Source organism: Equus asinus, chromosome X (genome assembly GCF_041296235.1).
Source record: "Equus asinus isolate D_3611 breed Donkey chromosome X, EquAss-T2T_v2, whole genome shotgun sequence".
NCBI classification, from domain to species: domain Eukaryota; kingdom Metazoa; phylum Chordata; class Mammalia; order Perissodactyla; family Equidae; genus Equus; species Equus asinus.
The window spans coordinates 82303654-82316681 of record NC_091820.1 but is presented as its reverse complement, the minus strand read 5'-3'; positions in this window follow the sequence as shown (position 1 = coordinate 82316681).

The following is a 13028-nucleotide window of genomic DNA, read 5'->3' as shown; positions in this document are numbered from 1 at the left end:
CAGAGTTTCAGAGCCATCTCAGACCAGTCTGACTCCTCCCCCTTTCCAGGTAGGATAGTTTTCCTTTTTCTGGATGTCTTGTCGGTTTCTAACTTTCTCCTCGAACTTGGAAAGGCCTGCTCCCTTCTCTCTAGACACTGGTCTCTTTCCTGTAAGATTACCCTGGGTGTTATCTCTTATGTCGTGGGTAGATGGCCAAGTGGGTGGACCTTCCCCAGAGAAAGTCCTGGACTCCCTCCCAAGTTGAAGTTGCCCGGGCAATCCTCTGATGCGCAATGATCGTGTCATCTCCTAGCACTCTGCCAATTCCGCCTAGGCAGGTCCCATGTTTTCCTTCCTTCTTCCTTTGGGGAAGTGTACCAGATGCCTTCCTAGATTGGAATATTCTCACGGTGCTTTTTCTGGTGCGTATTGATAAGGGACCCTCACAATTCCTACTTCTTTATGACCTCTGTCCGCACCGTACCATGAAATCTCTATTCCCTAACATGGCTAATGTGATCTGCACCCGTGCTGTGAAAGAGTGAGGCCCGGGCCACCCAAGCGGAACGTGGGCACTTGCCCGCTCCACCACAGGGCCGGCCCTGACTTGTACTTTTGGACCAACCTGTGGCCTGAACTTGGGAAGATGTGGGCCTGTTTGGATTATTCGTGAAGCTGATTAGTAGGAACATCATGGACGGTAACGTTTTCCGTTGGTTCCTGGGCTTAGCACGGATCAGGTTCTCTTGGTAGGATTCCTCTTCATGTATTTGGAATGGTCTACCTTTCTGTAGCATCAGTAAGGCTTTTGAGGTGATTTTCCATCCTTGGAAGTTCACCTTCTCTAATCTCTTTCATCCCCCAAAGATGTATGCCGTCATTCTGGACCCCTTTTTGGATTTTTGCTTTTAGGTGGATTTATTGCCATAACCCTGCATTCGAACATCCTATGTCTTTCAGATTTACATCCTCATCGATTTAGACTTCCGTGTAGGTTCCATCCTCTTCACCAGCGTAAGCCGAATCACAGGCCCTCACCACACACTTGTGCCTCATCATCTCTTTCACCCTCCCCCACCGCCCCGCTTTGCCTCTGGGCACCCCCGATCAAATGTCCAGTGCCGCCTGTTGGTCAGTGCTTGCTTTTTCTTCTCCTTGAAAGTGAGATCCTACGGTATTTGACTTTGTCCCTGGGGCTTGTTTCACTTCCCCTAAAACCCTCCCAGCCATTCTGGTGGTCACAAATGGCTGGATTGCATCCTTTGTTGCCGCTGAGTGGTCTGCCATTGTGTGGCTATAGCCCATGTTCCTTCTCCATTCGTCCCTTGCTGGGCACCAGGGCGGCTTCCAAGTCTTGGAGAGCGGGAGTAAGGCTGTGGTGAACTCAGCGGTGCACATGTCTTTAGGCGGTAGTGTTTCCGAGTTCTTTGGCTAAACGCGCCCCAGAGGAATAGCTGGATCATATGGGACATGGATTCTTAAATTTCGGAGGCAGTTCCACACCGCTTGGCCTAGTGGCTGCACCGGTTTCCACTGCCACCAGCAGTGCAGGAGGCTTCCCTTCTCTCCACCTCCTCTCTGACGCTTGTTGTTTCCTGTCTGCCTCCTTATAGCCATTCTGACCACGGTGAGCTGCTATGTCCTTGCGGTTTGGATTTGCCTTGAACTCAGGCTTAATGAGGGTGAACAAGTTTTCATGCACCTGTTGGCCCTCTTTAGATCTTCTTGGGAGAAATCTCTGTGTCCATCTTTGGCCCAGGTTTTCATTGGCTTGTTCTTTTTCTTGTGGAGACGTGTGAGTTGATTGTATCTTTGGGCTTTTCACCCCTTGTCCGATGTGTGCTTTGCAAACATCCACTCCCAGTTGTTGTGCTGTCTTTGCATTGAGTCGATGGTTTCCTTGACTGGGCAGAAGCGTCTGCATGTGAGGTGGTCCCGTTTGTTTCTTGTCTCCTTTGCTGCCCTTGCCCAGTCAGACAGGCTTCTTCCCAATAGGCGGCTCAGACAGATGGCAAAGAGCACTCTGCCTAGGTCTTCTCCTACAAGTTTCACGGTTTCAAGTGTGCCATTCAGGGCTTTAATCCATTCCAGGTGGTGCGTGTGCCAGGTGGAACATCATGGTCTACTCTCGTTGTGTTCCATGTGGCTGTGCAGGCTTCCCAGCACCGTTTATCGGAGAGACTCTCCTTTGTCCACTGTCTCCTCTTGGCTCCCTGGTCGCAAATGGGCTGTCCATGTATGTTTGAGTTGGGCTCTGGGCTCTCGATTCTGTTGCATGGGTCTGTGTGCCTGTTTTTGGGCCCGGACTGGGCCGTTTCGGTACCCAGCGCTTCGTCCTCTAGGTTGAAATCAGAAAGTGTGATACGTCCTGCTTTGTTCGTTTTCCTGAGGATTCCTTGGCCTATTCAGGGTCTCTTGTTGCTGGCCGGAAACTTTAGGATTCTCTCTTCTATCTCTCTGGCAAATATGGCTGCAACTTTGACTGGGATTGCATGGAATCCAGAGATTCCTTTCTCCGCTATGGACGTTTCAAGTGTGTTAATTCTTCCATTCCTAGGTCCCGGAATATCCTTCTTTTTCCTTGTGTCGTCTTGAATTTCTTTCCCCAAACGTTTGCTAGTTTTCGGTTGACATAGCTTTCACCTGTTTTGCTAAGGCTCTTCATAGACATCTTCTTCTTCGTACTGGCAAGCTGTGTTTTTTGTTCGTTTGTGTTTAGCTTCCGTTTTTCTATTCTTTGCAACTTGTAATTGGTTCTGTTTTGGCAGAAGTGCATCGCTGTGCTCACATCTGCTGGCAACGCTCCTGTATTTGCTGTGGAAGTCTGGCCCTATCTAACGTCCCTTCCCGTCTGCCTCTACACCCCCTCGGACGCCTGCCCCAGAATGACTGAAGCAGTGGTGAGGAGGCTCACCCCCAGGATTCCACCCGGCCCACCCCGGGCCACCGACCCAGAAGCTGTGGACCTCACCGCTGCACCATCGGCCGGCCCCTTTCATGTTCCATTGGCAACCTGCAGTTGAGTGCAATGGGGCTTGAATATGCTGCTTGAGCCCAGCTCTGGCACTGTGTAGATGAGGCCAGGTGGTTTGTCGGGGCCACTGTGACGTCAGAGGATTGGTCATAATTGTGTGTCTGCTGTCCCGGCAAGCTTCATGGACACAGGGCTTCAGAGCCCGCTTGGAGCAGTCTCATAACTCACCCTTCCCAGTGAGCCCAGGTTTGACCTTCGCTGCCGTGTTTTGGCTTGTGAATTTCTCTGACTTTCAAACGTTCCAGCAGAGCCTGTCTAAAGACTGACATCTTTCATTGTGGATTATTCAGGTGTGATATCTGTTCGCCTTGCATTTTCTGGGACCTTTTTTTCTTTTCCACAGTATGCTCGTCATGGTCTTTCTCAGCTATCTCCCTTAGATGTGCTTATCAGTCCGTTCTCCTTCAGTCCAAGTGATTAATTTTGTATTTCTTGAATCACCGTATGTTCTCTAGGCCGAGGTGTGAGTGCTTTCGTGATTCTTGGTTGCTGTCTTTGAATTTGCAGCGGTCACTTGTAGGACTCTTTGCTATCCTAGCCTAGGTCAAATGAAGCACTGAGAACCCGAGGTCATCTGGGTTGGTTTGACATCCTGAGATCAGAAACTCCAAATTCGAGGTGGTCCTGGCAACCCCCTTCATGGACATCATGTTTTTCCGAGACAAATTAGACAAATCTGATGAATTCCTCGCTCCAGGAAAGATATTTTTCTTTCTCTTTTGTGGATTTGGGAAGTTTCGAACTTGACCCCTGACCCTTGGACGTTGCCCTAGATTCCGTCTAGATGCGGGCTTACTTTATTTCTATAGGTTGTGCCATTCGTTTGACCTACATCCTCAGCCCTGGCATGTTTATTTTTCTGGAAACAGAATTGTAATGTTCTAATTTTCAGCCAGCTTCCTTCCATATGGCGTCAAAGCACATAATCAATAATCCTTCTACGGAAAGAGGTCGGGGGAGAGAATTTCATTGGAGCCAAAGTGAGCACTCTAGCCTGGGAGGGCAGCCTTCACAAAGGAACCAAGCCCTCTGGAAAAGGGTGATTTTCAGCACACTTGTAGATCCCTTGCCAACAAAGAGACCTACCCCAAGCATGACAGGGCTCCATTCCTTCCAGGCTTCCAAGACATCTCTTGGGACGCATTAGCATGTGGCCAGTGGGCCCCCGTGACGCCAGAGCTATAGAAAGTGAGACTGATCTTCCAAGAAAGCTAGGGGCCTAGGAAAGGAGGCATCGACTCTTCTCTTCAATGTCCTCAAGAGATCCTTCTTGACTTTGGATTATGCTTAAGGCAGAAGGACACTGTAGGTCTGATAAGGCCCAAGTGCGGCCTCGTGTTTCCAGTCAAGTTTCAAGCTTGAATCAGCATGGCCTCTCCATAGACTTGAATAGATGACAATGTTCTCCTCTCAGTGCTTGTCCCTCTATTCTGGCTTCTTGCCAAGGATTCCTTTCTTATCCCTGGCATCAGAGTCTGTTTGATCTCTTCCAGTTTCTGTGCCCGCTTTCTGTTTGTCAAAGCTGTTTCTGGGTATGTCTCCCTTTAATAGCCCAGCCTAGGCCAATCCTCAGACTGTACCCATGCGGCCATCTTGGGGGACATGTTCACCGTGATGTCATAAAGAACCTCAGAAGGCTAAGTTGTCCTGACAACCTCCAAGCACACAGAGTTTCAGAGCCATCTCAGACCAGTCTGACTCCTCCCCCTTTCCAGGTAGGATAGTTTTCCTTTTTCTGGATGTCTTGTCGGTTTCTAACTTTCTCCTCGAACTTGGAAAGGCCTGCTCCCTTCTCTCTAGACACTGGTCTCTTTCCTGTAAGATTACCCTGGGTGTTATCTCTTATGTCGTGGGTAGATGGCCAAGTGGGTGGACCTTCCCCAGAGAAAGTCCTGGACTCCCTCCCAAGTTGAAGTTGCCCGGGCAATCCTCTGATGCGCAATGATCGTGTCATCTCCTAGCACTCTGCCAATTCCGCCTTGGCAGGTCCCATGTTTTCCTTCCTTCTTCCTTTGGGGAAGTGTACCAGATGCCTTCCTAGATTGGAATATTCTCACGGTGCTTTTTCTGGTGCGTATTGATAAGGGACCCTCACAATTCCTACTTCTTTATGACCTCTGTCCGCACCGTACCATGAAATCTCTATTCCCTAACAGGGCTAATGTGATCTGCACCCGTGCTGTGAAAGAGTGAGGCCCGGGCCACCCAAGCGGAACGTGGGCACTTGCCCGCTCCACCACAGGGCCGGCCCTGACTTGTACTTTTGGACCAACCTGTGGCCTGAACTTGGGAAGATGTGGGCCTGTTTGGATTATTCGTGAAGCTGATTAGTAGGAACATCATGGACGGTAACGTTTTCCGTTGGTTCCTGGGCTTAGCACGGATCAGGTTCTCTTGGTAGGATTCCTCTTCATGTATTTGGAATGGTCTACCTTTCTGTAGCATCAGTAAGGCTTTTGAGGTGATTTTCCATCCTTGGAAGTTCACCTTCTCTAATCTCTTTCAGCCCCCAAAGCTGTATGCCGTCATTCTGGACCCCTTTTTGGATTTTTGCTTTTAGGTGGATTTATTGCCATAACCCTGCATTCGAACATCCTATGTCTTTCAGATTTACATCCTCATCGATTTAGACTTCCGTGTAGGTTCCATCCTCTTCACCAGCGTAAGCCGAATCACAGGCCCTCACCACACACTTGTGCCTCATCATCGCTTTCACCCTCCCCCACCGCCCCGCTTTGCCTCTGGGCACCCCCGATCAAATGTCCAGTGCCGCCTGTTGGTCAGTGCTTGCTTTTTCTTCTCCTTGTAAGTGAGATCCTACGGTATTTGACTTTGTCCCTGGGGCTTGTTTCACTTCCCCTAAAACCCTCCCAGCCATTCTGGTGGTCACAAATGGCTGGATTGCATCCTTTGTTCCCGCTGAGTGGTATGCCATTGTGTGGCTATAGCCCATGTTCCTTCTCCATTCGTCCCTTGCTGGGCACCAGGTCGGCTTCCAAGTCTTGGAGAGCGGGAGTAAGGCTGTGCTGAACTCAGCGGTGCACATGTCTTTAGGCGGTAGTGTTTCCGAGTTCTTTGGCTAAACACGCCCCAGAGGAATAGCTGGATCATATGGGACATGGATTCTTAAATTTCGGAGGCAGTTCCACACCGCTTGGCCTAGTGGCTGCACCGGTTTCCACTGCCACCAGCAGTGCAGGAGGCTTCCCTTCTCTCCACCTCCTCTCTGACGCTTGTTGTTTCCTGTCTGCCTCCTTATAGCCATTCTGACCACAGTGAGCTGCTATGTCATTGCGGTTTTGATTTGCCTTGGCCTCAGACTTAATGAGGGTGAACAAGTTTTCATGCACCTGTTGGCCCTCTTTAGATCTTCTTGGGAGAAATCTCTGTGTCCATCTTTGGCCCAGGGTTTCATTGGCTTGTTCTTTTTGTTGTGAAGACGTGTGAGTTGATTGTACCTTTGGGCTTTTCACCCCTTGTCCGATGTGTGCTTTGCAAACATCCACTCCCAGTTGTTGTGCTGTCTTTGCATTGAGTCGATGGTTTCCTTGACTGGGCAGAAGCGTCTGCATGTGAGGTGGTCCCGTTTGTTTCTTGTCTCCTTTGCTGCCCTTGCCCAGTCAGACATGCTTCTTCCCAATAGGCGGCTCAGACAGATGGCAAAGAGCACTCTGCCTAGGTCTTCTCCTACAAGTTTCACGGTTTCAAGTGTGCCATTCAGGGCTTTAATCCATTCCAGGTGGTGCGTATGCCAGGTGGAACATCATGGTCTACTCTCGTTGTGTTCCATGTGGCTGTGCAGGCTTCCCAGCACCGTTTATCAGAGAGACTCTCCTTTGTCCACTGTCTCCTCTTGGCTCCCTGGTCGCAAATGGGCTGTCCATGTATGTTTGAGTTGGGCTCTGGGCTCTCGATTCTTTTGCATGGGTCTGTGTGCCTGTTTTTGGGGCCGGACTGTGCCGTTTCGGTACCTAGCGCTTCGTCCTCTAGGTTGAAATCAGAAAGTGTGATACGTCCTGCTTTGTTCGTTTTCCTGAGGATTCCTTGGCCTATTCAGGGTCTCTTGTTGCTGGCCGGAAACTTTAGGATTCTCTCTTCTATCTCTCTGGCAAATATGGCTGCAACTTTGACTGGGATTGCATGGAATCCAGAGATTCCTTTCTCCGCTATGGACGTTTCAAGTGTGTTAATTCTTCCTTTCCTAGGTCCCGGAATATCCTTCTTTTTCCTTGTGTCGTCTTGAATTTCTTTCCCCAAACGTTTGCTAGTTTTCGGTTGACATAGCTTTCACCTGTTTTGCTAAGGCTCTTCATAGACATCTTCTTCTTCGTACTGGCAAGCTGTGTTTTTTGTTCGTTTGTGTTTAGCTTCCGTTTTTCTATTCTTTGCAACTTGTAATTGGTTCTGTTTTGGCAGAAGTGCATCGCTGTGCTCACATCTGCTGGCAACGCTCCTGTATTTGCTGTGGAAGTCTGGCCCTATCTAACGTCCCTTCCCATCTGCCTCTACACCCCCTCGGACGCCTGCCCCAGAATGACTGAAGCAGTGGTGAGGAGGCTCACCCCCAGGATTCCACCCGGCCCACCCCGGGCCACCGACCCAGAAGCTGCGGACCTCACCGCTGCACCACCGGCCGGCCCCTTTCATGTTCCATTGGCAACCTGCAGTTGAGTGCAATGGGGCTTGAATATGCTGCTTGAGCCCAGCTCTGGCACTGTGTAGATGAGGCCAGGTGGTTTGTCGGGGCCACTGTGACGTCAGAGGATTGGTCATAATTGTGTCTGCTGTCCCGGCAAGCTTCATGGACACAGGGCTTCAGAGCCCGCTTGGAGCAGTCTCATAACTCACCCTTCCCAGTGAGCCCAGGTTTGACCTTCGCTGCCGTGTTTTGGCTTGTGAATTTCTCTGACTTTCAAACGTTCCAGCAGAGCCTGTCTAAAGACTGACATCTTTCATTGTGGATTATGCAGGTGTGATATCTGTTCGCCTTGCATTTTCTGGGACCTTTTTTTCTTTTCCACAGTATCCTCGTCATGGTCTTTCTCAGCTATCTCCCTTAGATGTGCTTATCAGTCCGTTCTCCTTCAGTCCAAGTGATTAATTTTGTATTTCTTGAATCACCGTATGTTCTCTAGGCCGAGGTGTGAGTGCTTTCGTGATTCTTGGTTGCTGTCTTTGAATTTGCAGCGGTCACTTGTAGGACTCTTTGCTATCCTAGCCTAGGTCAAATGAAGCACTGAGAACCCGAGGTCATCTGGGTTGGTTTGACATCCTGAGATCAGAAACTCCAAATTCGAGGTGGTCCTGGCAACCCCCTTCACGGACATCATGTTTTTCTGAGACAAATTAGACAAATCTGATGAATTCCTCGCTCCAGGAAAGATATTTTTCTTTCTCTTTTGTGGATTTTGGAAGTTTCGAACTTGACCCCTGACCCTTGGACGTTGCCCTAGATTCCGTCTAGATGCGGGCTTACTTTATTTCTATAGGCTGTGCCATTCGTTTGACCTACATCCTCAGCCCTGGCATGTTTATTTTTCTGGAAACAGAATTGTAATGTTCTAATTTTCAGCCAGCTTCCTTCCAGATGGCGTCAAAGCACATAATCAATAATCCTTCTACGGCAAGAGGTCGGGGGAGAGAATTTCATTGGAGCCAAAGTGAGCACTCTAGCCTGGGAGGGCAGCCTTCACAAAGGAACCAAGCCCTCTGGAAAAGGGTGATTTTCAGCACACTTGTAGATCCCTTGCCAACAAAGAGACCTACCCCAAGCATGACAGGGCTCCATTCCTTCCAGGCTTCCAAGACATCTCTTGGGACGCATTAGCATGTGGCCAGTGGGCCCCCGTGACGCCAGAGCTATAGAAAGTGAGACTGATCTTCCAAGAAAGCTAGGGGCCTAGGAAAGGAGGCGTCGACTCTTCTCTTCAATGTCCTCAAGAGATCCTTCTTGACTTTGGATTATGCTTAAGGCAGAAGGACACTGTAGGTCTGATAAGGCCCAAGTGCGGCCTCGTGTTTCCAGTCAAGTTTCAAGCTTGAATCAGCATGGCCTCCCCATAGACTTGAATAGATGACAATGTTCTCCTCTCAGTGCTTGTCCCTCTATTCTGGCTTCTTGCCAAGGATTCCTTTCTTATCCCTGGCATTAGAGTCTGTTTGATCTCTTCCAGTTTCTGTGCCCGCTTTCTGTTTGTCAAAGCTGTTTCTGGGTATGTCTCCCTTTAATAGCCCAGCCTAGGCCAATCCTCAGACTGTAACCATGCGGCCATCTTGGGGGACATGTTCACCGTGATGTCATAAAGAACCTCAGAAGGCTAAGTTGTCCTGACATCCTCCAAGCACACAGAGTTTCAGAGCCATCTCAGACCAGTCTGACTCCTCCCCCTTTCCAGGTAGGATAGTTTTCCTTTTTCTGGATGTCTTGTCGGTTTCTAACTTTCTCCTCGAACTTGGAAAGGCCTGCTCCCTTCTCTGTAGACACTGGTCTCTTTCCTGTAAGATTACCCTGGGTGCTATCTCTTATGTCGTGGGTAGAAGGCCAAGTGGGTGGACCTTCCCCAGAGAAAGTCCTGGACTCCCTCCCAAGTTGAAGTTGCCCGGGCAATCCTCTGATGCGCAATGATCGTGTCATCTCCTAGCACTCTGCCAATTCCGCCTAGGCAGGTCCCATGTTTTCCTTCCTTCTTCCTTTGGGGAAGTGTACCAGATGCCTTCCTAGATTGGAATATTCTCACGGTGCTTTTTCTGGTGCGTATTGATAAGGGACCCTCACAATTCCTACTTCTTTATGACCTCTGTCCGCACCGTACCATGAAATCTCTATTCCCTAACATGGCTAATGTGATCTGCACCCGTGCTGTGAAAGAGTGAGGCCCGGGCCACCCAAGCGGAACGTGGGCACTTGCCCGCTCCACCACAGGGCCGGCCCTGACTTGTACTTTTGGACCAACCTATGGCCTGAACTTGGGAAGATGTGGGCCTGTTTGGATTATTCGTGAAGCTGATTAGTAGGAACATCATGGACGGTAACGTTTTCCGTTGGTTCCTGGGCTTAGCACGGATCAGGTTCTCTTGGTAGGATTCCTCTTCATGTATTTGGAATGGTCTACCTTTCTGTAGCATCAGTAAGGCTTTTGAGGTGATTTTCCATCCTTGGAAGTTCACCTTCTCTAATCTCTTTCATCCCCCAAAGCTGTATGCCGTCATTCTGGACCCCTTTTTGGATTTTTGCTTTTAGGTGGATTTATTGCCATAACCCTGCATTCGAACATCCTATGTCTTTCAGATTTACATCCTCATCGATTTAGACTTCCGTGTAGGTTCCATCCTCTTCACCAGCGTAAGCCGAATCACAGGCCCTCACCACACACTTGTGCCTCATCATCTCTTCCACCCTCCCCCACCGCCCCGCTTTGCCTCTGGGCACCCCCGATCAAATGTCCAGTGCCGCCTGTTGGTCAGTGCTTGCTTTTTCTTCTCCTTGTAAGTGAGATCCTACGGTATTTGACTTTGTCCCTGGGGCTTGTTTCCCTACCCCTAAAACCCTCCCAGCCATTCTGGTGGTCACAAATGGCTGGATTGCATCCTTTGTTCCCGCTGAGTGGTATGCCATTGTGTGGCTATAGCCCATGTTCCTTCTCCATTCGTCCCTTGCTGGGCACCAGGGCGGCTTCCAAGTCTTGGAGAGCGGGAGTAAGGCTGTGCTGAACTCAGCGGTGCACATGTCTTTAGACGGTAGTGTTTCCGAGTTCTTTGGCTAAACGCGCCCCAGAGGAATAGCTGGATCATATGGGACATGGATTCTTAAATTTCGGAGGCAGTTCCACACCGCTTGGCCTAGTGGCTGCACCGGTTTCCACTGCCAGCAGCAGTGCAGGAGGCTTCCCTTCTCTCCACCTCCTCTCTGACGCTTGTTGTTTCCTGTCTGCCTCCTTATAGGCATTCTGACCATGGTGAGCTGCTATGTCCTTGCGGCTTGGATTTGCCTTGGCCTCAGGCTTAATGAGGGTGAACAAGTTTTCATGCACCTGTTGGCCCTCTTTAGATCTTCTTGGGAGAAATCTCTGTGTCCATCTTTGGCCCAGGTTTTCATTGGCTTGTTCTTTTTCTTGTGGAGACGTGTGAGTTGATTGTATCTTTGGGCTTTTCACCCCTTGTCCGATGTGTGCTTTGCAAACATCCACTCCCAGTTGTTGTGCTGTCTTTGCATTGAGTCGATGGTTTCCTTGACTGGGCAGAAGCGTCTGCATGTGAGGTGGTCCCGTTTGTTTCTTGTCTCCTTTGCTGCCCTTGCCCAGTCAGACAGGCTTCTTCCCAATAGGCGGCTCAGACAGATGGCAAAGAGCACTCTGCCTAGGTCTTCTCCTACAAGTTTCACGGTTTCAAGTGTGCCATTCAGGGCTTTAATCCATTCCAGGTGGTGCGTGTGCCAGGTGGAACATCATGGTCTACTCTCGTTGTGTTCCATGTGGCTGTGCAGGCTTCCCAGCACCGTTTATCGGAGAGACTCTCCTTTGTCCACTGTCTCCTCTTGGCTCCCTGGTCGCAAATGGGCTGTCCATGTATGTTTGAGTTGGGCTCTGGGCTCTCGATTCTGTTGCATGGGTCTGTGTGCCTGTTTTTGGGCCCGGACTGGGCCGTTTCGGTACCCAGCGCTTCGTCCTCTATGTTGAAATCAGAAAGTGTGATACGTCCTGCTTTGTTCGTTTTCCTGAGGATTCCTTGGCCTATTCAGGGTCTCTTGTTGCTGGCCGGAAACTTTAGGATTCTCTCTTCTATCTCTCTGGCAAATATGGCTGCAACTTTGACTGGGATTGCATGGAATCCAGAGATTCCTTTCTCCGCTATGGACGTTTCAAGTGTGTTAATTCTTCCATTCCTAGGTCCCGGAATATCCTTCTTTTTCCTTGTGTCGTCTTGAATTTCTTTCCCCAAACGTTTGCTAGTTTTTGGTTGACATAGCTTTCACCTGTTTTGCTAAGGCTCTTCATAGACATCTTCTTCTTCGTACTGGCAAGCTGTGTTTTTTGTTCGTTTGTGTTTAGCTTCCGTTTTTCTATTCTTTGCAACTTGTAATTGGTTCTGTTTTGGCAGAAGTGCATCGCTGTGCTCACATCTGCTGGCAACGCTCCTGTATTTGCTGTGGAAGTCTGGCCCTATCTAACGTCCCTTCCCATCTGCCTCTACACCCCCTCGGACGCCTGCCCCAGAATGACTGAAGCAGTGGTGAGGAGGCTCACCCCCAGGATTCCACCCGGCCCACCCCGGGCCACCGACCCAGAAGCTGCGGACCTCACCGCTGCACCACCGGCCGGCCCCTTTCATGTTCCATTGGCAACCTGCAGTTGAGTGCAATGGGGCTTGAATATGCTGCTTGAGCCCAGCTCTGGCACTGTGTAGATGAGGCCAGGTGGTTTGTCGGGGCCACTGTGACGTCAGAGGATTGGTCATAATTGTGTGTCTGCTGTCCCGGCAAGCTTCATGGACACAGGGCTTCAGAGCCCGCTTGGAGCAGTCTCATAACTCACCCTTCCCAGTGAGCCCAGGTTTGACCTTCGCTGCCGTGTTTTGGCTTGTGAATTTCTCTGACTTTCAAACGTTCCAGCAGAGCCTGTCTAAAGACTGACATCTTTCATTGTGGATTATGCAGGTGTGATATCTGTTCGCCTTGCATTTTCTGGGACCTTTTTTTCTTTTCCACAGTATCCTCGTCATGGTCTTTCTCAGCTATCTCCCTTAGATGTGCTTATCAGTCCGTTCTCCTTCAGTCCAAGTGATTAATTTTGTATTTCTTGAATCACCGTATGTTCTCTAGGCCGAGGTGTGAGTGCTTTCGTGATTCTTGGTTGCTGTCTTTGAATTTGCAGCGGTCACTTGTAGGACTCTTTGCTATCCTAGCCTAGGTCAAACGAAGCACTGAGAACCCGTGGTCATCTGGGTTGGTTTGACATCCTGAGATCAGAAACTCCAAATTCGAGGTGGTCCTGGCAACCCCCTTCATGGACATCAT